General features: G+C 36.9%; 1 protein-coding gene across 1 annotated transcript in view; it reads left to right on the top strand.

Annotated features, from left to right (window-relative positions):
• ADAM12 (ADAM metallopeptidase domain 12) overlaps positions 1-10578 on the top strand; it is a 314025-nt gene that overhangs the window by 110111 nt on the left and 193336 nt on the right. The gene's annotated exons all lie outside the window — the stretch shown is intronic.

Below are 10578 nucleotides of genomic sequence, written 5' to 3'. Positions count from 1 at the left end.
TTTGTCCCCCAATTTCTGAGGATATACAATCAAGCTGTTAAGGTTAAGTTACTTTTTAATGTAAGTAAAACTTAAATGACTGCAGTGAGGCAACAAATTGGAAGTGGACTGATAGCATACACCACCCACAAGTAGGAATCCCATTTCTGTAATGTTTTCAGTTCTTTAAAAACAGGAACAAAACCTCCCTTGGCTTCCAATCCAGCCATGTTGGAAAATCAATAATGAAAGTCAAGGAATAGAGTATGTCGGATGAAGCATGTGAATTTACTTAGCTGCAAATATAAGGATTCAGACTTTATTTTACACAGGAGATGTTACTTTTGTTCTCTGAATAGCTATAGTTCTTTTTATTGTGTGTATTCAGCTCATCCTTTGGTAACTTAAGGCTACACTTGTGGTGAAAGACACTGAAGTAAAGGTAAAACTGCTCTGGGAATGATAGCATAAAAAGCTGAATGTATGCTTTCAAGGTATAAAAAGGATGTAAAAAGACAATAAAAGTGCTAAAAAGTAGGATGTAAGAAACTGTTTTTACCATGTCAAGCCTTGCCTTTCTAGCTTACAGTTATCTACCCTGACAAGCTGTGGTTCTCCAGACTTTCAGGGAGAGGTTTTTGAAATTGTACTTGGAAATGAATGTGAGACCTTTTGCATACAGAGCATATCTTCTGCCCCTGAGTTAACCTATGGCCCTTCTCAAGCAAACAGGAATGGTTGTTCTCAATAATAATAAAGGGTTAAGTGAACATATGAACAAAAATCAAATTAACCTGTCTGCAATATGGCATGATCACAACTGTATAATGATAATAAAATAAGGGAAAGAGAAGCTTCTTTACTAATAAAATAAGGAATCATGTGGTCATCAGCTGACACTAAACTAGCTCCTGAATCAGAAAAAATGTCTAGAGCTCTCGAACTGCTGTTTGGAATGGCAAATGTGGAAAGTGCCAAGTTAAATTACTTCTTTTTACATTTGTTTATATTCTAGGAGAGAAAGTACAAAGGAAGCATAGTTTACACAAGCTTCCAAAATTACATTTTATATGAAAATAATACAGTGTGTTGCAATTGTGCTACTCTTGCAGTAAATTCTTGAAAACCATCTTCCTTCTCAAAATCATGCAATTTTACATGTGTTTGTATACATATTTAAAATACTGTTTTTGGTAGAATTGTTTTTTAAAAGTGCAGAGCCCTAGAGCTTTTTATGGCAGAATTAGTATATATACCTGACTTGCAGTGAAAATGCTTTAAAAATGTGTGTGTGTGTGTGTGTGAACCTGGAATACTGCTTTCTAATACAAATAACAAAGCAACAAGACAATGCAAAATTATACTTTAGAACAGGGTTTCTCACCCAGAGGTCGATGGAACCCTAGGGTTCCGTGAGAGGTCACTAGGGGTTCCCTGGGAGATCACAATTTATTTAAAAAAATTATTTCAAATTCAGGCAACCTCACATTAAAAGAGGTAAGCTTCATTCTTTATTTTTAGTTTAAGAACACTGTTAATGCATATATACAGACCTACACATGAAACAAATACAATAATTTTGTAACTTCTGGCCTATATTTGAGACTGAATGTGCAGAGGTTCCCTGAGGCCTGAAAAATATTTCAAGAGTTCCTCCAGGTCAAAAAGTTGAGAAAGGCTGCTTTAGAAGCTTGGTTAAAGTTTGTAGAGAAACACTGGAACTGATTTGCTGTTGTCAATGATCCAGAGCAGTGCTTCCCAAGCTTGCCAATTTCCAGGTGCCTGGATATCAAATCTTTGAATTCGCAGTGAGATGGCTATTGATGAGAAATCTGGGAGATAAAGTCCATACACCTGGAAGTTGCCAAGAGTGGAAAACACTGATCCAAAAATGAGTAGCTGCTTTCTTTTGTCTCCTTCCTTTATGATTTAGTGTTCTCTCTCATTATCTGTAGGTTGAGTCATGGCAACTGGATTTCTTTCTTTTAGGTAGAAATGTTTCACTGCTTGTCCAAGAAGCTTCTTCAGTCTGGGCAAAGGTTGGTAAGGGGACCCCATATATGTCTTCCAGGGTGGCTGCATTGTCCCTACACCTGAATGGCTGTTAATTGTGCCATGGAGGTGTGGATTGCCTTTGGGATGTCTCACTCCTAGATCCTTTGTTCATCCCCAAGTGGATTGTTAAGAGTGGCCTTCCTGGTGGTCTTAATCTTCCTGGGGACTGATGAAAGAGCAGCATGAAAAATGGGGGACAGGTTGTGTCTGAGTTCTCCGCCTCTATTGAGAGAAGGATTTTCCACTTTGGCATGAATGGATTCCTTAACCCCTTTTAATCCATTCCTTGACCCCTCTTAACCCCTCTTAATCCATATAGGCTATTCAGTTTTTTGAGTTTGAAGGCTGAAAGATAATTCAGAGGGAGTAATGTGGGGGCAAGCTGGTAGTACCTATCTGGAATCAAGGAGCTGCCCTTTGCAGCTGCAGTGCAATTCAAGGAAATATGTGTTTGGTTTCAGGAGTTGCAGAGTTGCTATGTGTGTACCCCCACAAATTTTGAAGCACCTTTTTGCCTTAAAGTTCAAAGTATTGCATAGCTCTAGTTTCTAACCCTACAGCTGCTTTTTCAACAGGGATCTTGAGGTGGGAAATCATTGGGAAAGATCAATGGGCTATATTAAGTGTTCCAATACCCATGGCTTTTCTACTGCATATGTCTATCTTCTGGCTGTTGTTTCCTTAACCAAACTTATTTTTAAATTTCAACACTCAGCTAGGAGGGGGGGAAAATCAAAGGTGAAAGAAAGAAAATGTATTGTGCAGGGATAATAGTGACTATCTGTCCATTGATCGTTCCCTGCAAACCCTCCCATCTCCAGCATCCTAATTTCATACTTGTTTTCCAGGTATGGGTACTTACGAAGCCAAAATAGCATCATCCAGACACATTAAGAAGAGATATCTTTAGGTTTCAAGGGAGAGAGACAAGGCTTGGAGAAGTACCAAAAACCAACACAGAAACAAAGGGGGGGTGTTCTAACAGCCAGGAAACACGCTGAGACAAGGAACTGGTCTCTAATATTTATTGCTAGTACTTAACAGGAATCCTAACAAACTGAAGAAGCGTGGGAAAAACCCAGACATATAAACCCCAAAGGTTAAGGTGGTCCCGATCTGTGTCTCTTTGAATGGCTGAACAATTCCTCAGTGCTACGCATGCGCTTGACAGTCTGGATGGGAGCCCCCTGCTCGCCATCCTTACTCATGACAGGGGGGGATACTTAAAGAGTCCCAGTGAGAATAGGGCTCGCTTAGTGGACAAGAAATGCTGACTGACTTTTGGAAAGAGGGATGGAAAATTAGGGGGAAGGAGGTATGGAATATCTTAGAAGAAATTACAGCTCACTGGCTGGCATTCTGAACAGGAGGAGCACCTGACTTTGGAAGATTCCACTTTGTAGTGTCAGATGTATGGTTGGAATTCAGTGTTCCACCTGTTATCTGAACTACTACAACACAGTCTCGCTGGTTGTCCCTATCCTTGTATATGGATTATTTATGTCATGAGTACTGATGGTGAGCAGGAGGGGGCCCCTATCCAGGGGGAAAACACATGCGTAGTACTGAGGAGTTAAGCAACCATTCAAAGAGACACAGATCAGACCCGCCTTGACTTTGGGGTTTATCTGTCTGGGTTTTTCCCACGCTTCTTCAGTTTGTTAGGATTTTCTGTCTAATGTAGTAGTAATAAACACTAGAGACCTATTCCTTGTCTCAGCGTGGTTCCTGGCTGTTAGGACAATTTAAGTTGGTAGGCCTGGATGGGATGGATGGATTGTGAATTCATTATTTTGTATATTAAAAAAGCATAATTTTCATTGGCTAAACAGTAGACATTCCATAAAGAAATTCCACTGCTATGGCTTTTAGAAAGGAAAAGGAAAAATGTCTGAAGCTTTTGAACTAAATATAATTGTTGCTGAGCTGTGGTTTCATCTATTTATTTTATAGCTAAAATTATGTTATTGCTTCAGTGGATTTCCCTGAAAAAAGCAAGAAGTGGTAATTAAGAGTTATGCCAGATTCAACCAGAGTAGCTATTTCAACTGGAAACCTGTTCCTGCTGCTACTATTATCATAATATAAAATTTAAACTATTTACAAACAAAAATCATGGGTAAGGCAGTTTGGCTTTTAGCACAATAGGAACAATTATATATTATTGTTCTATTTTATTTTATGTTACTACTGCCACTACTTTGTGCCAATTTTTTTTTCTGAAATCCTATTTATTCTGCTAAGCAACTATATTTATACAAAAGTAGCCTTTCCCTTTTAGTAGTGGTGCTCTTTACTCATTATTACTTTTCTCTGTGTGTGTTTGTTGTGAATTATTATTATTATTATTATTATAAATTAATGAATGAAGGGATTGGTAGATTACCTAGGATTCATGAACAATAAATATATGGACAGAATACTGGATCTATTAGTTATAATGCTCTTAATTATATTGCTGGTGTTTAGGGGTGGGTACAGAAAGGAAATTAAGTTTTCTGTCCAACATTATATTATAATAGTCCCACCCAAATACTTTGAGCTGACTGCTTTCTGATGGAAAAAAAACACACAAAACAAATCAAGTGTATAATCAGAACAAGTATACCATGTTTCAAGCATTCTAGGCGTAAGACATAATAAGAGAGTAGAACAAATCCTTGCTTCCTTTTTTCTTCATCTAAGGGCCACAAAAATAGATAGGGTGAAAGTTCCTGCTGAATGCTGTTAGCTAGCCTACTTGCAAAAAAATCAATGAAACAGATAATTTTTACTTTTTAAAAAATCTATACCAAAAGTATATGGAAGCAATTTGTTTCCTTTGCAGGCACTCAAATACTTGTGTGTCTGTTCCTTTCTCTGAATGGAAGCTAATTGAAAGAAATGTTAGGAGAGATTAGACAGACAGAAACCAGAACTGAGGACTTTGATCATAATGCCAAAATTTTAGAAAATGTTTGCTGAAGAGAACCCTGCTTTTTGTCTGTTTTTAGATATGTGCTTTAGACTATTTTATTATTTTTAAAAAGTTGTATTCATTTAAAACTTAAATATTGTTTTTGTTTGTTCTTCTTTCATTGCTATTATTTCATTATTTCCATTTATTTATTTATTTATATTTCAAATTTCATCACCACCCTTCTCACACAAAGCCACTCTGTGATTGTTTTTTACTTTTATAATCTATTTTTGTCATTTATTCAGTTGCTTTTTCAGATATATAAAAAAACAAAAATGAGGATAGTGTTGCTGATAATACAACTTAAAATTTATCCAGGTAGAAATTGAGTTCTGCTTCAAGAATGAATACTTTCACTTGTGAGATAAAGTCCTAAAGAGTGTTCAATGCAGAGTCAGGAGATTTAATTTCATACCAGATTTTGTTTACTTATTTCTATCTGTGGTGGGAAAAAAAGAGGAAGGTAGAAAAAGAAGCATGTGAGACAAGATTTCTCTCCAAATTCTCTATGGTTTCAATTTCAGAGGAAAATAATACTGTAATTTCTTTTACATATTTTGGACACTTTAAATGCCCCTTTAAAAAAATACTAAAGGTGTAATATAAAGGTATATATTAAGCCAGTGTCTCTGAAATATACATGTTAATATATGTATGTATTATTACACAAAATGTTATTGCTCAGTTCATAACTGAATTTGAATCTATTGTAAACAAGTGTTTGTTATAAATGTGAGACTTTTCTAAATTCAATTTCATTTTTCCTGGGGAAAACACAGTGAAAAATTTGTTATATTTGAGAGAGACTGTCTTCCATAGAAAATACTCATATTTACAAACCACCCACACGACGTTTGCCTATGTATTGAATGGAGTAAAGATAACTAAACTAGGAGTTTGGCAGTTATATGAAATGAGTGCAGGGAAGGTATCTTTCAGAATGTTATGGGTACACTGGAAAGAGAAAACTTACATACCTTAAATCTAAAACTGTAATTCTTTATCTGCTTGTAAGGCCTTTGGTCTGAGAGAGATCAGTCTTACAGATTGCTGCAGATACTGGAAAAAAAGAAAGTGGTTGCCTGCTTGTGCAGTAGGATCTCCTCCTTCAACAGCCAGTGATTTCCCCCAGAATTTGTTATGAGGGGCTGCCCAACTCTCCAGGGCAGATTAACAATTCAACTTGGAAGCACAAGAGAAGAAATTTCTCTCCTTGTTAGACTGGTGGGTTGCTAAATTTTACATAGATCCTTCTCTGTTCTGTTAATCTCCCATCTCCATGCACAATCAAACATTTTCATACCTTAGCAAACAGAATTTTAAAATGCAGGAAGCTCATACGGGGAATTATTCATCTACCCATTTTGTCCGTACATACCAGATGGCTAGTGTTTCACTGAAAGAGCCCTAGTGGCACTGGAGGGGACATCTGGTCACTCCTAATGTCCTCTTTGCAGAGAAGGGTGGGGGATGGCACTTACGTTCAGGCTTTCAGTTGAGCTTCTCTGGCTGCAGTCCTATATTTATCAAATTTTGCATTCTGACACTTCACTAGGCTGGTTTCCAAACAGTTTTTACTTATTCTGATTTGTAGTAGGGCAGAGATTAACTCTTTGAAATGCATTTGTTACACAGTTTTCACATTGCGTCTGCCATGTCCAAATACTGTGTGAGCCAATATTTGTAAATTATATTGAAACCAGTGTGTCATAGCATCATAGGTATCTGCAGGGTTCTATTCCATCACAGCCAACAACCATGATCCAGTGCCAGAGTTATTATGTAAAGAGGTGCTTGCTTTGCATTTCCAAGTTTATTATCAAATAGGATGTTTACTTGATTAATGGATATTTGAGGAGTCTTAAATCAAAACAACACATTAGTTGCTTGCATTTTATGAAGCTGGTTAAATTGTTAGATTCTGAGCCCAGTATAATTAATGGCTTAGATTCACCTCCAGAGGAGACATAAGTTTTACAATGGAGAAATTGTTCTAGATTATCATAAAACTTAAACTATATATTCTTTCATAATTTTTAATGAATGTCGTAAAGCTGTTCTCTTGCCCTAACAGTCCATGATTTTATTTCTCACACACTATAGTTTAACTCTATGTATCCATTATTTCTAATATTATATTTAATATCAGTGGTCATGAGTAGACCCGCACGATTGTTGTAGCTAATACTACTAATTACTGTAGTGTGGGCAAATCAAGTCATGTCACTAATGCTTTTCAAGGTGAAGTATGATAATGAAATTCTTATATCTTTGGCATATGGTACGAGTGACTGACAGGCCAGCCCAGAACCAACAACTACATCTGGCAAAATTGAAAAAAGTAGAAGGGCACAAGAATGGATAAGGTAGATGGGTGGGATGGAAGTAATTATAGGAGTCTTTGGAAGTGCTGCAAGATAGTGAGCATTTGTCTGTGCAAACCATCAGACTCGTAACTAATTTTGGAAGATCCATTGACAGAACAATCCTACATATGTTTATGTGGAAAAAGTAAACATATGTAGGATTGTTCTGTCAATGGATAAGCCTATTTAAAGAATATCCAATGCAATTCTAATCTTAACCCCTTCATTAAAAAAGAAAAAAGAAAAACCAGTGCCAAACCTCTGGAACTTGATAATTTTATTATGCAATATTTCCCATCAAATCTGGCCACAATTCAGATGCTGTCATTACAATCATTCATGATTGTATTAGCTTCAAAAACAATATTTATATTAACAATATAAATTCACCAAATTTATATTCACCAAAAATGTCATCATGTATTATGTATGTGTCAGAAACTTTTTAAAAAAACTGCTACAATGAGGTGAAGTATATTGAATTCGTATGCCAAAAATTCAGGTACAATTTTTGATCTCCTATAGAACTGATAGGTAAAGGTAAAGGTTTCCCTTGACGTTAAGTCCAGTCGTGTCCGACTCTAGGGGGCGGTGCTCATCTTCGTTTCAAAGCCGAAGAGCCGGCGTTTGTCTGTAGACAGTTCCGTGGTCATGTGGCCGGCATGACTACACGGAATGCCGTTACCTGCCTGCCGAAGCAGTACCTATTAATCTACTCACATTTGCATGTTTTCGAACTGCTAGGTTGGCAGGAGCTGGGACTAGCAACGGGAGCTCACCCCGTCACACGGATTCGAACCTCCGACCTTCTGATCTGCAAGCTCAGCAGCTCAGCGGTTTAACCCGCAGCGCCACCGTGTCCCTTATAGAACTGATAGTCCAACCCATATTTCAAAGTTATCTACAGTTCTTCCAGGAAGGATGGAAATGGACAAATAATAAATATAACTCTCAATGTCTCAGAATCAGAGGTTGATCATACCAGAATATGGGTTCCCAGAAATGCCTTTTACAGTTTTGGATCCTCTGCAAGTTTTCTATATTCCATAACTTCCATCCTCACCTGTACTAGAGTTTGGTACTCTAATTTCTGCTTGCAAAAATTACAAAATGTTCATCTCCCATAAAGTATTATTTTTTCCCATAAAGTATTATTATTTAGGCTCCAATTTTATACAGTATATAGTTTGATGCATGAACATATTGATGCCATATCTACCTCATTATAATTCCATCATGAAATTTGACACCTCCAACAATAAGATGCCCTTTCATTTCTTAAAAAGTAAGCTGTAAACTGCTAGTGATCTTCCTGCTTTAAGACTCAGAAGCGGGGGGAAAAAAACCACTCAATAATGAACCACAAATTTTGATCTTACCTCAAAACCTATGTCAAGATTTTGTACTAGTTTGGTACTGTTTCATTCAGCACATTCTTAGTTTTCTACTACTACCCATATGTGGGCACTATATAAAACTCTGGCATAGATTTTACATGGAAATCAAATTTCAGGATTTATAGTGAATGGACTTTGGAGGAAGTACATCTGCAGGAAACCTATATGAGGGATACAGTTTCCTTCTGGTTGAGTAATGAACTGGCTTAATCATTTTGTATCTTGTGAGGTCCTTGTGGAAAGTATGTGGAAGAAGGAGCACACCAGGTGGTTTGCTCATTCTAAAAATTAACTTTGTAGGAATTGCTTTAACAATGTGCCATCTCCTTAGGCCAAACATTTTTGGTATGATATACTTCATTCTGTTATATTGTTATGTGTTACTCATTTGGACCTGTCTGTTTTTAACATGCTCTGTGTTCTGGTCAACATGTATGTTTGTGTATAAAATGCATGTACACTCACCCTCCCCCCCCTTTTCTAAACAAACTCACAACAGAGACTTGGCTTGAAATTTTACAGTGAGAAAAAGGAAGCCCATTTTCTAGCTCAAATTCTTAGCATCAGATTATTTTCTAGGAATGCAAAATAAGCTAAATGTGTTCCATCAAGATATGTACTGAATGTCATCGCTTTCATTGACCATATTGATTTCTGGCTGTTTGGAATCTTGACTGATAAATCCACTATGACAAACAAAATACATTCCAGACATCAATAACAGCAAACTGTTAGTTCAGCTTTCATTTTGCTTGTTATCCTTTTACAGGCAAATTGTTAATGATGAAAAATGAAAATTATTTAGATGGAAAGAATAGAAAAGCAATATCACATTTCTCTTGGGAATCATAACATTTTATTAGCACTTGTCTGCTCTGCTGAATGCTTTGCTGAGCTGTGTAGCATCACATTACTGAGAAAATGTAAAAATTATTTGTAAGGTGATCACATGATCATTATATATTGTACATCGTACTGTGATGTGAGACAGATGTAAATGTATTAAGATGAAATTCTGATGACATATTAAGGTAATATAAGCACAAATCAACACTAAGAAGCCTAGTGTTCTTTTTTATTTTTTATTTCTTTTTAATTAATAACAAAAAAAAGAAAAAGGAAAAACAAAACACAAAAATAATTATAGCAACCTAGTGTTCTCTTGATGTATTAACTTCAACTCCCACAGCCCTTTACTACTGGCTTGGAAAACACGGGAAGGATGCATATTCCTGGCTAAAGGGGCTTTAATCACCTGTCTCTCAGCTCTTGAATTGGTAACCCCAGTTGGGGGGAAGACAATCAGAGTAACAAAATCTTGTTACAGTATGCTACCTCCTTAGTTCTGGCCATACTTGATTATTGTCACCCAGTTGCCACCCTCCTCTTTCTAGTGGAGGTTATTAAAAGGGGTCAGGTTACAGAGTGCCTTAGGATAATCAGATTATCTGGACCCCTTTCAGTTGGGTTTCAGACCTGGGTGTAGGTCAGACATAGAATTTTAGCTGTGTTGGTGGATGATCTTTGAGCAATGTGGAATGTGCTTCTCCTAGTTCTATTAGACCTCTCAGCTACCTTCAGCACTACTGAACATTATATCCTTCTGGATTTCCTGTGAGTATTCTTGATTGGGGGCACTGTTTTAGAGCAGTTTCACTCCTGTGTTAGTGAGCAGTTCTAGTCAGTAGCTGGGAGGGAGGAAAGATTGGCTCAGTGACTGCTCGCTGTAGGTTCAAACTTCCTCACACTACGTTTTAATGTCTACAAGAGGCTGCTGAGAAAGTTTGGGGTGCATCATCATCAATATGTTAATGATTCCCAA

This window comes from Candoia aspera, chromosome 6 (genome assembly GCF_035149785.1).
Source record: "Candoia aspera isolate rCanAsp1 chromosome 6, rCanAsp1.hap2, whole genome shotgun sequence".
Classification (NCBI taxonomy): domain Eukaryota; kingdom Metazoa; phylum Chordata; class Lepidosauria; order Squamata; family Boidae; genus Candoia; species Candoia aspera.
The sequence above is the reverse complement of the archived record's forward strand: the minus strand, read 5'-3'. Positions and strand labels throughout refer to the sequence as shown.